This window comes from Mustela nivalis (genome assembly GCF_964662115.1).
Source record: "Mustela nivalis genome assembly, chromosome: 1".
In the NCBI taxonomy this organism is placed as follows: domain Eukaryota; kingdom Metazoa; phylum Chordata; class Mammalia; order Carnivora; family Mustelidae; genus Mustela; species Mustela nivalis.
The window spans coordinates 206,757,457-206,768,781 of NC_139020.1; the positions used below are offsets into that span (position 1 = coordinate 206,757,457).

The 11,325-nt window shown below is 55.2% G+C and overlaps 2 long non-coding RNA genes across 4 annotated transcripts; both read left to right on the forward strand.

The window, feature by feature from the left end:
• Positions 1–6,899: 6,899 nt before the first annotated feature.
• Positions 6,900–8,211, forward strand: LOC309864377. Its single transcript, XR_014311487.1, has 3 exons — positions 6,900–7,081; positions 7,491–7,647; positions 7,740–8,211. It is a non-coding gene; the product is annotated as an uncharacterized lncRNA (long non-coding RNA).
• A 548-nt stretch (positions 8,212–8,759) lies between these two features.
• LOC309864370 lies at positions 8,760–11,107 on the forward strand. Of its 3 annotated transcripts, none has more exons than XR_014311480.1 (3): positions 8,760–10,008; positions 10,456–10,606; positions 10,877–11,107. It is a non-coding gene; the product is annotated as an uncharacterized lncRNA (long non-coding RNA). The 3 variants fall into 3 exon arrangements; XR_014311481.1 differs by having other exon boundaries at positions 8,760–10,001; XR_014311482.1 differs by having other exon boundaries at positions 8,760–9,741.
• Positions 11,108–11,325: the final 218 nt, after the last annotated feature.

Below are 11,325 nucleotides of genomic sequence, written 5' to 3' on the forward strand. Positions count from 1 at the left end.
TTCACACTTTTCCTGGCGAGCCAACGAAGTGAATATTGTCCTTTGCCCCCGGTGGCACAGCCCAGAGGCAGCAGCATCACGATCCCGCGCGAGCTTTCGCCAGCTCCTTCCCTTCCAGGGTTGGCCTAAAGAAGCGCTCCAGCAACTCTAAGCGAAGCTTCCCGAGGCCACCGGCAGGGGGCAGCAGACTCCAGCGCCCTCTCTTCGTGAGGGAGGGCCGGGAGCTCCCGTCGCCTCCCACACCCCTTACTTCTCAGCAGCTGGGGACTGCGCCTGCATCCTACCCCCGGCCCAGGCTGGACCCTCCATTGCCAAAATCCAGCGGGCCCAGAAGGAAGGAGCTCTTCTTAAATAGAACCCCCCAGGAACTGAGGTCCCCGAAAACGGCGCCCTGGCACGTGGTCCCTCTTAATGGCTCGCTCTACTCCTTGCTGCAACATGTTTGTTGGGCGGGCAGCCTCCGCATTCCTGAACTGGGTCAGACTGGGAGAGGATTCCAGGAGCCCAGTCTAGTGGTCAGCCCCCCCCCCTTCCCCACTTCCTTCCCCCAGAGTCCTCTGAATATCCCCCGGAGCCCCGCACAGGATGGGAGAGGCAGTGGGGGAAGCCCCAGTGCCCCAACCGCCTGGTTCCTCTGGGCGTGGGAACTGCCCTCCCCAGCCCAACCCCAGCCCCCAGTTCCTGGGGCCCCTGCCAGTGCTGACTCATAGGGGACCCACGGCTGTGACTCAGCAGCGGCTCTTCTTGAACCTCCCCCTGAGAGACTTCCCACCCCATGTCACCTTCTGTCCACTCAGGGGTCTCCTTAGAGACCCGGATGTGGGCCAAGTGGGGGTGCGAGCCAGAAGGCCCTTCTAAGCCAGGAGGGCGCAGAGCCCCAGCCCCAAGAGGTCCACAAGGTTGTGGCCTCGGATGCGCCTGCCAGGTCAACAGGGTCTTGGGTGGTGGCCGCTGGTGCCCAGACGGGTGTGTAGCTTGCACACTCAGGACACCTTCCTTTGCGTACCACCAGAGCCTGGACAGGGAAATCTGGACGAGGCCCCGGGCAGGAGCTTTTCCTTCCAAGCGCGAACTAACTTCTCCAGCCATCTTCTGGGTCCCCGGAAATGGCAGCTCTACCATTCCAGCTGCTGCGGCCAAAACCTTTCTTAACGAAATGTGCCCACGAACACCTTCAGTTTCTGTCCCTCCTAAATGCTCTGGGGCCTCTATCAAGTTTCTCCCCGGTCCCATGCACCCACCACCTCCCTGCTCTCCTGTCCCAGCTTCATACAGTCTGGTCCACCCACGGCAGCCCGAGGGCACCTGGGAACCCTGGAATTAGGTCGTGTCCCTCCTCTGCTCAGAATTCTCCATGGCTCCGATTTCACTCAGACCTAGCTCCTGTGCTCACCACTGCCCTGCACACTCCATCCTGTCCTACCCCTGCCACCCTCGATCCCTCCACTCCTTTCCTTGCTCACTCTGCTCTGGGGACATGGGTCACTGTTGCTCAGACACACCCGACATAGTCTGGTCTCAGGGTCTTTGCACTGGCTGTTCCCTCTGGGAGAGACTTTCCCCGGATACCCCACTAGGCTGCCTCCCTCAGGTCTCTGCTCAAATGTCACCTCCTCAGTGACATCTTTCCTGGCTGTTTCAGATCACACCCCCTTGCTTTATCCTGCCCTATCTTTTTCATCACTCTATCACCTTTGACCACACTGTATGTTTTACTGCATATCTCATTTGTCGTCTGTCTCCTGCACTCTGTTCCTTTGGGGCAGGAAGCTTCGTCTTGATCATTGTGGCACCAGAGTAGAGTCTCAGACAGTATCTGTTGCATCGATGTATTGATAATTACCATGTTCCTGGCACGCTGAGGAACAACATAGACGTGGCACCTGCCTGCCACGGTCACAGAGCTAGCTGGTTGTTAAGAAGGAGTTTTCAGAGAGCTGGAGGCGCACATGAGTGCAGGGGAGGCCTGGGGGCCAGCCTGCAGGACAGGGTGCAGTCAGGGAAGGCTTCTGGGGGAGGTGGGGTCATGCAGGGCCGCAAAGGTCACAGAGGAGTTTAGATTTAAGTAAGACAGGAAGATTTGGAGGGTTTTTATTTTTAGTTCAGTTTCTTGAGGTAGAATTTACAGAGAGTAAAATTCAGCCTTTATACAAACTATGAGCTTTGATAAATAAATAGATCTGTGCAGCCACTGCCTGAATCACGAAAAAGCAGAGTCTTTGGGAGGTTATAAGCAAGGACACGAGGTCATGTGCACCAGCTCAAGCGCCTGGCCAAGGGTACAAGGTTGGAAGCGGAGGGTCGGTGGGAGGCAAGTGTGGCTGTCCAGGGGGAACTACACGGGACTGGACTAAGGGGGCCCTGGGGGACAGGTGGGAGTGGACAGTTTCGGGAACTGGGGCCGACAGGGCTGAGGGATGGACCAAGTGTGGGGGTGAGGAACCAAGGAGGAAAGGTGGGGGTCTGCTGGGGTGGGGAGAGTCGGAGGCCCCCGTGGTGGGGGGGGGCACTCTGGGGGAAGGCATTCAGAGAAGGGCCATAAATATACGGTGCCCAAAGCTATGCCTGGGGAGGATACACTTGGGAAGCATTTCACAAAGAGGACTGAAGAGGGTGAGGGACACCAAGAGAAAGTAGTGTCCTGAGGCCGAGGCAGAAGAGACCAAGGAGGGAGGCCTCGGTGGCTCTGTCGGCTAAGTGTCGGCCTTCGGCTCAGGTTATGATCCCAGGGTCTTGGGATCGAGCCGTGCATGGGGGTCCCTGCTCTGGGGGGAGCCTGCTTCTCCCTCTCCCTCTCCCTCTGCTGCTCCTCCTGCTTGTGCTCTCTCCGTCAAATAAATAAATAAAATCTTTTAAAAAAACAAGACTAAGGTGACAGGTACTACCCAGAGATGGAGGACAGTGATGACTGGGCAACTTGGTGTCAGTGGTGTGATCAGGCAGCTGCCGAAGTCCCTGCAAGGGAAGGAAATGGGCAGCCAGCAGAAGGCTCCTGCGAACCACAAATAACCACAAATGTGAGCTGCCACAGGTGCGATTTTTTTTTTTTAAAGATTTTATTTATTTATTTGACAGAGAGAGATCACAAGTAGATGGAGAGAAAGGCAGGCAGAGAGAGAGAGAGGGAAGCAGGCTCCCTGCTGAGCAGAGAGCCCGATATGGGACTTGATCCCAGGACCCTGAGATCGTGACCTGAGCCGAAGGCAGCAGCTTAAACCACTGAGCCACCCAGGTGCCCCACAGGTGCGATTTTTAAAAACCTTTAGTAGCCACATTAAAAAAGAGAAGAGGTGAAATGAATGTTAATAATGTATTTCATCTAGACTAACAGATCCAAAATACTATAATTTCGACATGTAATCAAATAAAAAATAATGAAATTGTTTATATTCTTTTTTTTTTTTTTTAAAGTCATCTTTACAACCCAATGTGTGGCTTGAACTCACAACCCCGAGATCAAGAGTCGAGGGCTCCACCGACTTCGGCCAGCTAGGTAGCCCTGGTTTACATTCTTTAAGGAAAAAATATAATCCACACTTAAGACACATCTCCATAGCCCCGTGTGACCAGCGGTAACCTCCCCGGAAGGCTCAGGTCTAGGCAAAACTCGATTTTGCTCACTTATGATTCACCTCTCTCACATCTCCCTAATACCAGCCCTATCAGATCCTGTCTTTATTTAACATGTTGATATTTTGGGGGGTACCTGGATGGCTCAGTCAGTGGAGCTTGTGACTCCTGATCTTGGGGTTGTGGGTTTGAGCCCCGGTTGGGTGGAGAGATGATTTAAAAATAAAATATTTGGGCACCTGGGTGGCTCAGTGGGTTAAGTCTCTGCCTTCAGCTCAGGTCATGATCCCCGGGTCCTGGGATTGAGTCCTGCATCAGGCTCTCTGCTCAGCAGGGAGCCTGCTTCCTGCCACCCCTGCCCCGCCTGTCTCCCGCCTACTTGTGATTTCTCTGTGTCAAGTAAATAAATAAAATCTTTAAAAAAATAAAATCTTTGGGGCGCCTGGGTGGCTCAGTGGGTTAAAGCCTCTGCTTTCGGCTCAGGTCATGATCCCAGGGTCCTGGGATCGAGCCCCGCATCGGGCTGTCTGCTCTGCGGAGAGCCTGCTTCCTCCTCCTCTCTCTCTCTGCCTGCCTCTCTGCCTACTTGTGATCTCTGTCTGTCAAATAAATAAAAATAAAAAAAAAAATAAAATAAAAAAAAAAATAAAATAAAATCTTTTATATATATGTGTGGGTATATATATATATATATATATATATATATTATTTATTTATTTATTTGAGAGAGAGAGAGTGTATGCGCACAGAGAAAGAGGGAGAAGCAGGCTCCCCGCTAAGCAGGGAACCTGATGTAGGACTTGATCCTAGGACTCTGGGACCATGACCAGAGCCGAAGACAGAGGTTCAACCAACCGGCCCACCTAGGTGCCCAAAAAGAAAATCTTAAAAAAAAATCAAATAAGGGTGCCTCGGTGGCCCAGTGGGTTAAGCCTCTGCCTTCGGCTCAGGTCATGATCTTGGGGTCCTGGGATTGAGCCCCACATCGGGCTCTCTGCTCAGTGGGGAGTCTGCTCCCACTGCCTCTCTGCCTCCTGGTGATCTCTCTCTTTCTCTGTCAAATAAATAAATAAAATCTTTTTTAAAAAATTAAGAAATATATATTTTCAAAATAAATATAAATAAATAAATAATAAAATAAAAATAAATAATATAAAATATTATTTTAATTATTTAATACAATTTATATTACTATAATTATATTAATTATAGTTATTTAATATAACTTAATATATACTATATATACTAAATAATTATTTAATTGTTAAATAAATAAATAAAATATATAAAAATAAATATTTTTAAAATTTTTAAAAAGATTTTATTTATTTGACAGACAGACTTCACAAGGAGGCAGAGAGGCAGACAGAGAGAGAGGAGGGAACAACCTCCCTGCTGAGCAGAGAGCCTGATGAGAGGCTCGATCCCAGGACCCTGGGATCATGACCCGAGCCGAAGGCAGAGGCTTTAACCCACTGAGCCACCCAGGCGCCCCTTTAAAAAAATTTTTTTTAAAATTAAATTGATTGTAGTGGTGGCTGCACATTTCTGTGACTCCATTAAAAACTCCGAATTGTATACTTTGAATAGACAATCATAAGACATGTGAATTTTATCTCAATAAACTCTTCTAAAAAGTGTTGCGGGGTGTCTGTCTGGCACAGTCAGTAGAGCATGTGACTCTGGATCCTGGGGTTGTACATTCAAGCCCTGCATTGAGACTACTTAAAATTAAAATCTGTTTAAAAAAAAAAAAAAAAACAAACCAGGGCGCCTGGGTGGCTCAGTGGGTTAAGCTGCTGCCTTCGGCTGGGGTCATGATCTTAGGGTCCTGGGATCGAGTCCCGCACTGGGCTCTCTGCTCAGCAGGGAGCCTGCTTCCTCCTCTCTCTCTTAAAATCTTAAAAAAAAAAAAAAAAAAACCCAAACAAAAAATATTTCATCTTGACGGAGTGCGTGATCCCTGTGAATTCTGGGACCTAACCCTGCAGAGTGCCTCACTCTCCTTAGGTTGAGGATAGCGAAGGTGGGGAGAAGGCCCCATGGTAGGCAAGCAGGGAAGATTGGGGGGAGAGGTGGTAAAGGGGGGGGGTAGGAGGCCAGATGTGCCCACAGCACCCCTTTTCCTGCCAGAGGATTCCCTGAGCTGTAGGCTCCCAAGCAAGGGAAGGAGGGGAGCGGGAAGGCTCTTCCTGGGGTTTCCACAAAGCCTGAGTCCGAGGGCCCCTGCCTGCTGGCCTTACCAGACGGCCTGACTCAGTTTGTCCACAGTGTGCATGTGACCCACTGTTGTCCCTGGAGTGACTCAGGCGGCCTGGAACCCCATTCCCAAGGGGACACCCCGCTGCCCACGGTCACTTCTCACAGACATGGCGGAAACAGACTGTCTCCCCAGACTGGCCTCCCTGGCCAGGCAGGGCTCCTGGGGGCAGCCCATCAGGGTCTTGGCCTCACATCCCAACCTCCAGAGGGCCTAAAGGACCGGAGGAGGGGGTGGGGAGCTCTTCTCAAAGAGCCTTTGTGGGAGCGGCTGGGGGGGCTGCTGGGGGACCCCGCCCTGCATGACTCACGCCTCATTGCTGGGCAGTGACTCACGCCCAGGCCCCCCTCTGCCCGCCTGCAGCAGGTGCTGCCAGCTCCGGCTTCGCGATGGGGGCCTCTGCAGCCGCGTCCGTGCCATCCTACGGCAGGCCTGTGACCCACACCCATTTCCATGGGCACCCGCCCTACGCTGACCTCCTTGCCCTCCAGAGAGGGCTCAGACCACCGAGAAAACTTCCTACACTCCTTCCATTCCTTGGAAGGGGGCAGACCCCCCGGGACTGAGATGTGCCAGCCGCTGTCTCCCTATTGATGCCTGGATCCTCAAACCACTCGCGAGGGAGAGAATTCTTGCCACATCCTTTTAAGGTGGGGAAACTGAGGCTCCACGAGATTATGGAGTTTGCCCAGAGACACAGGAGATCAAACCGAGTCGGGGAGACCACAGCGGCTGGCCTGGAGTGTTAACTGGGTAATGATGCCAGCTGCCTTGTGCACCCCTGGTGGGTTACTGCATCCTGCAACGTCGCCTCCATTTTACCGATGAGCAAACTGAGGCAAGGAGCGCGTCAGTCACAGACCAACAGTGAGAAGCTGGGTCGGAATTCGAACCGAACCCGAGAGCTGGGGCCTTGCTCCGCCGCTTCCCCATGGGCCGCGGGCACCCACTTGGGGGCTGGGACGCCCCCGCCGCCGGGCCCCTCCAGCCGCGGGGGCCGGCAGAAGCCGGGCCGCCCGCCAGGCTGCCGGGCTGGATGCCCGGCCTCATCACGCCGCGGTGAGTCACCGCGCGCGCCGGCCCCGCCCCCCGCGCTAACAAACAGCAAGTTGCCGGGCAACCGCCGCCGGGGGCCCGCCCCGTCCGCACGCGAGAAGCGGGTTCGAGCCTCCCGCCGGGTGGAAGCCGTGCGGGGCTCAGGGACCTGTGGCCTTACCGAGATTAAGGACTCCGATCAGGCCTGCAGTCCTGGTGGGCGCACACAGGGCGGCTCAGGAGACTGCTGTGGTTCCGTGGGGGTCGGGGGACAGAGGGTGCATCGCCCAAGGCCGGTGCGGGGTCAGGGGATGGTACCGTGCACTCGCGGTGGAGTGAGAGGAGCCCTGAGGAGCTGGGACGGAGCTGTGGCCAAGGGGTCGGAACCATTTTTGTAGAGGGACTTAGGGTGCCTGCCTGGGGTTAGGGGATCAGGAGGACTAGTAGTGGGAGATTTTGGCTTCTCCTCATCTTCTCCGCGCCTCCTCCCCTCTAAAGGAGTTAACACTTAATGAATACACTGTGTTCCAGGCTGGTCTACACACATGTGTACCTATGTATATTACCTAACTTAATGTTCACAATTGCCATCTGACAGTTCACACGTATTATTCCCACTTTACAGATGGTGAAACTAAGGCTCAGAGGCAAAATTCTTTGCCAGAGGATGGGGAGCTCCAAGTTTGAATCCAAGCAGGGTGTCGTGGGCTCCCATGCCTCTCTCAGCCAGGTGCAGGCGGAGCCATCCGGCCCCGATCCTACCTGGGGGAACTGGAGCAGAGGTATGAGGCCAAGTCCACCCCGAAGGTTAAGTGGGACATGCAAGGGTGTGGTGGGGCTTGTCCACAAGACAGCTGAATGTCTTCCCCTCCAGATGCTGTACCAGGCTCCCTCCCGGACTGCCAGGCTATCTGAGGGCAGGGAGAAAGTTCCCAGAAGCCAGTTATCACTCCGCTCTGGTTCCCCAGGACCTCACCAAGCTGCCCACTGGACCCCTAATGGGTGGGGAACAGAGCAGGCACCAGCACTAGAGCAGGGTGGGGTGCACATGTGCCTCTTCCTACCCCCTCACCTCCACTGGGAAGTGACCATCTGTCTGGAAAGGGATCCCCTCTGCATCATTTAAGAAATATATATATATTGGGGGCGCCTGGGTGGCTCAGTGGGTTAAGCCTCTGCCTTCGGCTCAGGTGGTGATCTCAGGGTCCTGGGATGGAGCCCCGCATCGCATCACTCTGCACAGTGGGGAGCCTGTTTCCTCCTCTCTCTCTCTGCCTGCCTCTCTGCCTACTTGTGATCTCTGTCTGGCAAATAAATAAATAAAATCTTAAAAAAAAAAAAAGAAATTATATATTTTTTACTCAAACGATTGAATAAATTGCTCACATGGTTAAGTGGAGTACAGAAGAGTATCCGGGGTTCCTGGAGAGCCTAAAGTCAGAGGGTCATGGAGGGAGGTAAGGAAGGCTTCCAGGAGGAGGTAATGCCCTAGGATCTCCAGGAAGCTCCGGAGCAGGCAGGTGAGTGTGAATGGCTGGGAAGAAGTGGGGATCTGACAAGCAGGGACTGTCCTCAGAAGAGGTGGGGATCACGGAGGAACTTTCTGTTCGGGATGGTAGAGGGAAAATGTGATTTTATTGTCTCCGGAGAAGGGGTGAAAGGGGTAAGGCCAGAAGCAAGGAGACCCGGGAGGTGTCTGTTGGGAGTGCTTTCAGGCCAGAGATGATGGTGGTTGCCAGATGCAGCAAATAAAAATACAGGAGACCCACTTAAATTTGATTTTCAGGTGTAGAACAAGTAAACCACTTTTTAAGTATAAATATGTCCCAAGTATTGTGTGGGACTAAAAAATGATTGTTTATCTGAAAATCCAAATTTAAGAGGGTGTCTTGTGTTTTATCTGGTGGGAGTACTCCAAGGTCTCAAGTCCCCTATTCTCCGCCTCCCCAGGGATGGGGAAAAGATAATAGTTAACAATATTGCGCCAACGCACTTTGAGGGGAACACTATCGTCCCATTTTACAGGTGGGTAAACTGAGGCCCAGAGAGCTTTTGGTAACCCCTCTGTATAATGAGTGACCCTGGCCTGGAAGCGAGGCTTGTTGGTTGCAGTCCACCAGCGGGTTAAGACTGGCACACCCCCTCCTCCACGGAGTGGGGGACGGGGCCCGGACACTAAGGTTCCCTCGGTTTCTCGTGGCCCGAAGGCAACAGAATCCTCGGTCCCCTCCCGCAGCCTGGGATCTGTGCCACCCGCCGCCCCTTGCGCCCCTCCTCCCAGGACACCGAGGCAGTGGGAAGGACGGGAGGCGGCCTCTGGGGGGCTCCTCTCTACGGCGGCGGCTCGGCCTCGTCCTCCTCCAGGCCGGCAGGATCCGCCGTCCGCGCCCGCCGGCAGGGGGAGGGGGAGGGTTATTTTTACCTCCCTCCAGGCAGCCGGGGCGACAGGAAGTGAGCGCGCGGCCCGCCAGATGTGGGGAGCCAGGCAGCTGGGAGCAGCCACAGCTGGACTGGCGGCCGGCCGGGGTCGGGGCGGGGGAGGGGGGCGTGGGGAGGCGGGGTGTGCGGAGGGCGGATCCCAGGCGTCGGGTCCCCCTTTGTTCCCCGCCGCCCTAGCCTGGCGTCCGAGGTACCCCCTCACCCCCATCCCCAGCTTCTCCGGGTGGTGGCCTCGCTGTCCCCAATCTGTGCCCCGGTGCCCTCGGTGTTCTAGGGTCCCGGGCGGGAGAGGCGGGGGGAAACTGCTCCCCGCCGTGGGGACCCCCGGGTCCCAGCGGAGTGAGGGGTGGGAGGGGGAGACGGCCCCTCGTCGGCCCCGCCCGCCACCGCCATTGTTTACCCGTCGGCTGCCTCCTAGGAAACTTAACCCGCCCGCGGTAATTTTATTTGGGAACTTCGGCCAGTTGCCATAGCAACCCCCAGTGACGTCAGAGGGGCTGGGGCCCGAAATCCCCGGGAAAGGGGGGGGATGGGATTATGGGGGAGACCCTCAGGAGGGCCCCTCTTTAACCCTGCGCCTGCCAGGCCCCAGTCCGAGGGGAGAGGACAGCCAGATGGGACACCTCTTGGGCGCCCCCATTCTGGCGCGGCGCCAAGTGAGGGTGGCAGGCCAGGCCCTGATGTCATCTGGTGCTGGGTGGGTGGTGAGTCAGTACTCCGGTGGGGGCTGGGCCAGGCCTGGGGGCTATTCCTGTCTGACTCACCCCTCCAGGGCCCCGGAGCAACACCCAGACCCTGCCCTAGGGATTTCAGGCGCCAGGCTGGGGGGAGGGGGTCCCCACAGGTCTCCAGAGAAGCAGAGGCCTCTGCTTCTCTGAACTCTAGGTGGGTAGGCCAGGGCTTTCCTGGTGCTCCCACACGGGTGGGAGGCGCAGAGTGGAAGGGTGAGTGGCGGCGAATCGGGGACGCCTCATACTGTCCTTCTCCGGAGCCCCAGTGGGGAGACAGGTGGTGGGATCCTGGGTCACTCCTGTCACCAGGGCGATGGGAGGCAGGGACCCTGACTGGCAAGGAGGAGCGCGCGCGCGTGTCAGGGGGGCTGGGCTGGGAGGAGCCACGCTAACCACAGTGACGTGGGACTTCCTCGGCAGGGCCTGTTTGATGTCTCTGTGTGCTGCGTTGCCATGGGGCCCGGCAGGCAGCCCTACGTGTGAGCTGGGGTGACCTACGGGGCGGCTGGTTCTATCAGGGTCCCTTGACCCAGCGCCCCCCATCCCAGGCCTACAGGAGTCCCTAGACCAGGTAGGGCTTTGCACACACCCTTACCCAACTTTCACTCCACCCCAGGCCCTGGGCCCGGAGAGTTCTCATCTCCTCTCAGAGCCTTGTGACTACTGCGAACTGTACATTTTCAAGATGAAGAAACTGAGGTTCAGAGAGGTACGATCATTTGGCCAAAGATATTCAGCTAGAAAGTCAGGGAGCAAGCATTTGAAAGTCAGTTCTTCTTCCACTCCGCTCCCCTCCTCTCTCCAGCACACTGGTCTCCTCATTGTCTCTCAAATCCCCCAGCATGTTCCTGCCTCAGGACCTTTGCACTGGCCGTTCCCTCCACCTTGGACTTTTCCTCCAGATGTCTGCAAGGCACCTCCTTCACCTCCTACAAGTCTTTGTTCAAATGTCACCTCCACCTCATGCAGCCTGTCCTGACCTGGTCCCCACCGGCTCCGTCCTCCTCTCCTTTCCCCCCTTCTGTCCTCCCTTAGCACCTAGCACCCAACATGCAGTGTATCTTTACGCCTATCTGTTTCTGTGTGTGTTTATTTCCTTTACAGATGTCAGCGCCATGACGGCAAAGATTTTTTTCTGGCTTGTTCTCTGCGGTGTCCCCCAGTGCCCAGAACAGTGCAGTGCCTGGCACCCAGCAGGCACTCAATGAATGTTTGAAGAATAAACAAATGGGCGTGTGTGAGTGTGTGTGTGTGTGTGTGCGCATGTGTGATCACTGTCCCACTTGACCA